Here is a 4,167-nt window from a genome sequence, read left to right as displayed (position 1 = left end):
TTCCAACATGCATTATCTTCATATATTTCATAAGAGGCAACCTCTAGAACAGTAAAGAAAATTTCAATTAGTAAATCAATCAGCAGGAATTTATTAGCATTGTTAAGGCACTGGGAACACAAATAAGATAAAAGGCATAGCCCTTGCTCTCAAGAACCTTACAGTCTAACTGATGAATATAATACTTTGCCCTTTCCAAGGCAGAAACTTGAATTTTCTCCTTGTAAAACTGGGAGATCAAAACATCTCTACTCTTGAGATTTTACTCAGAAATTTGAGCCCAGTTATTCATGATGCTAATTGATAGGATTCAGAATTTCCAGTGAAAGGAATTATTTATTACTAAATTTATTAGTGCTTATTAGTAAATTATTAATACATTGGATAAGTCTCAGATTTCACATACAAAAAATGTACAGGTCTACAATTATTTTTTCCATGAATGTCTATGACTTGTTAAAAAAATAAATTTTCCTTTTATAGAGATTTAGCCGTTTTCTTCCAACCCTTGTTAGACAAGCAGTGTGCCATGAGAGCAGAGAGAGGAAGGAGTCAAAATGCAGAAGAAGAAGCAGGCGGCAGCTGGACCAAGTTAGGTCCTGTACTTGTGGAGTTTGGATTTTATTCTAAGCAGGAAAAGGATGTGACTTGATTTATTTTCTAAGATAGAGGAGACTTCTACAGATCAAATGGCCCAGGTCACTCAAATAAATTGTAGGGAAAAGAAAGAGTTGGAGGGGACCTATAGATTAATGAGATTTCAAAGCATATCAAATTGAAAAAAATGGGCAAAACTAAACTACAGTGACAGTGACTAGGGATGTTTGCTTGAATAATATAGCCATAAAGAAATGCAAGACAGTGATTACTACAGAGGTCACTAGAGCAGTTACTTTTGGGAAAAAGTTGTGATTATGATGGGGCACATGGAGTGACTGCTACAGTAGCTGGCAGAACTGTGTTTTGTTTTGTTTTGTTTTTACTTGAGTGGTGGTTACAAGAGGGTTTGTCTTACAATAATTCACTAAGCTAACATTTATTTAGTGCGGTGTTCTGCCTGTGTTTTAGTTTACAAAATAAAGTCACAAAACAAATAATAATTTTAAAAATTAAAGCTGTTGTGTGCAGAGTAGAATGTAGAAAGCAGAAGTGGAAACAGAGAGACCAGTTGATCACATAGTTTGTTGACAAGCTAATGGAATCTATTGCTGGGTAGGGTGTAAAATAAAGGAATCAAGAATTACTCTGATGTATGATGGATCCTTTTACTAAAACAGTGAAGGTGTATTCGGGCAACAGGAAAGGAATAGCTTGGGATAGAGGAAGCAAGAACAACAGCTCTATTTTAACTATGTTATCAATGAGATTCATATAATGTAAGTGAAAGGAGTTAAGCAAGCATTGATACATGTGTTTGGAGATCATGAGAAAGGTCTTGTCTGGCTTGGAGCTAAAAAATACATAGATAGATAAATAGAGACAGAAAAGTTGGATGGATGAATGGATAATGAATGGGTGGATGGATGGATGGAGAGATAATAAATTGGGTGGACAGATGCCGTGGTTCTGGGTAAGGTGGCTACCTGGAGCAGACACAGAACAGTGATCCACTAGAGCCACAGCACAAGCAGAACATTCACTGTGAGTCACTCTGCATAGTGTGTAGTGCTATAATTGTGTCCTACAAGCTATTTTAAAAAACAGTTGAATACCTACTCTATGGCACCACTCTACTGGGCATTTTACATAGATAATTTATAATCTTCAAAATAATCACACACACTGGATATTATTACTTCTTTTTATAGTTGAGGAAACTAGAGGTCAGTGATGTTAAGTACCTTTTTCAAAGCAACATTGCTGGTGATGGGTGGGGTCATGAAACAAAGTGTGGCTCTTCTCACCCTGAAAATTTTTACTGTTTATGTTTCATTTTCTGAGGGAATAGGCAGGAAGTATATGAAAGTAAAAGGGGGCATATGAAGTCTAGAAGGAGAGATTATCCAGCAGACTGCAGCTTAATAATTAAAGGCTTTTTTTTTTTTTTTTTTACCGTATGTGTAACAGGTCAAAATGTGGATGAATGTGGAAAGTCAGTCTAGAAAAACTTGTTCACCACGATCTACCTTATGAGAAAATCTGAGAAGAAAGGGCATGTCCATCATTTTCTCTTTGTTTAGAATGTCGTTCTATGGGCTGTTGGAGGGAAGGAGAAATTCTATGAATCTTTACCCTTTGTCGCTAAGTTTCCCCAACACTCTTCTAGAGGTGCTCATCACTTCCTTGTTCCTCAAGCTGTAGATTAAGGGATTCAGCATTGGGGTCACCACAGCATAGAACAGGGTGACCATCTTCTCCTGTTCTGCTGAGGAGCCAGCCATGGGTCTCAAGTATGTGAAGATGGCTGTTCCAAAGCACATGGAAACCACAATGAGGTGAGAGGCGCACGTCCCAAATGCTTTGTGGCGTCCCTGGGCAGAATGAAGACACAGAATCGCAGCAACTATACGACCACAGGAGAACAGAACAAGAAAACAGGGAAGCATGATCACCAGAAATCCTGAGATGAGATGGCCACCATGACCTTGTTGAAGGAGATGTCCACACAGGTCAGCCTCAGTACAGCCAACATCTCACAGGCAAAGTGATGAACAACCTTATGGCACAGAGGTAGCTGAAAGATGATTGTCTGCATCAGTGAATTCATGAAACCAGCCAGCAAGCAGCCAGCAGCCGGCCCCAGGCACAGCCCTCCGTCCGTGCATGGTGACTGCACAGTGCAGTGGACGGCACACTGCCACACAGCGGTCATAAGCCATGGCTTCCAGCAGGAAGAACTCTGTGCTGCTCACTGCCAAGGAGATAAACAGCTGGTGCACACAGCTGTAGAATGTGATAGACTCCTGGGCTGACCAGAAGGAAGTGAATGAGCATCTGGGGGCCAGTTATGTTGATATAACAGATGTCCACAAATGACAGGATACTGAGGAAAACGTACATGGGTGTGTTTAGCCTGCTATCCAGTCTGATAAGGAGGATGATGAGGAAGTTCCCCAGCACAGTCATCAGATATATGGCCAGGAGAAGGACAAAGAGGGAGACCTGAGTCTCCCAGCAGCTGGACAGTCCCAGCAGAATGAACTCACTCATCCATGTCTGGTCTTCCCTGCCCATGAGCTTCTGAAGACCAAACCCAAGTTATAAATCAAAAAAACTAGATACGTAAGGTGCCAGAGGACCTTATAAGGTCACTTAGACCAAACAGCCATCTAATATTAAGTGGTGTGGTTTTTCAGATTGTATGTCTCCTTCTGGGAAACAACAGAACCCACTGATGTGGCTCAGATCCAAGGAGAAGCTTCCTTAAGCAGAAATGTTTTCATTAAAATGCTTATTTGAGTTAAAAAGATTAACTGTAAAACATGATATTTTTTCTTTAAAGCCAACTCCTAACCATGGAGTTTGTTTACTTCCCTGTTAGACACCGGTTTTTCCCTCCTTACTATCTCAGAATCCATACTGAATGGAACCTAATAGGTATGAACAGGTTTTCTTTTTAATTTACTTTTTTTACTTCTGGATTCTTTGACTATGAAAATGAGATACTAAATTTCCACCCTTTTAAAATCACAAATTTGGGGTTGTAAGTTAGAAGGTAGCAAATATAAAATAGTTTTTAGTAGCTAAAAATTATCGAAAATTACATCTTAGAGTCAGTGAGATAAAAAATGAAGACCTGGGTGACCAGGCTCATTTTTGAAAAATCTTCACCTGTTTGTCTTTTACCTGGCTGAGAGAATAAGAGGAAAGAATCTGCAATATTGCATTTCTCCTCCCTTGAAAGAGCAGCAGATCACGGCGTCGACAGCAGAGTATGGCTGTCAAGAAACAAATCAAAGATGCGCTAACTGTCTTCCTTAGTAAATGCTAAGAGCTCGAAGAGTTGCCACACGTGCTGGCCTATTAACTAAAAGGTAAGGGGAAACTGGTTGCACATTCCCTCTGATTCTATTTGTATGTATTCTAGATAGTGATTATTGTGATTTGGAGACCATATAATGTGATGGAAAAAATTAATTAGAATTAACTCAGTGAAATGACTGTTGATGATCTCTTTCCTTTAACCGTCCTTAGTTTTATCTTTATCTGAAATATTTGACTATCCCC

At 39.4% G+C, this 4,167-nt stretch overlaps 1 pseudogene; it reads right to left on the bottom strand.

Moving 5' to 3' along the window:
• Positions 1 to 2,228: 2,228 nt before the first annotated feature.
• LOC132430565 (olfactory receptor-like protein OLF3) lies at positions 2,229 to 3,174 on the bottom strand (annotated as a pseudogene).
• Positions 3,175 to 4,167: the final 993 nt, after the last annotated feature.

This window comes from Delphinus delphis, chromosome 9, assembly GCF_949987515.2.
Source record: "Delphinus delphis chromosome 9, mDelDel1.2, whole genome shotgun sequence".
NCBI classification, from domain to species: Eukaryota; Metazoa; Chordata; class Mammalia; order Artiodactyla; family Delphinidae; genus Delphinus; species Delphinus delphis.
Note: the sequence above shows the minus strand (reverse complement) of the source record. Positions and strands in the feature narration are given on the sequence as shown.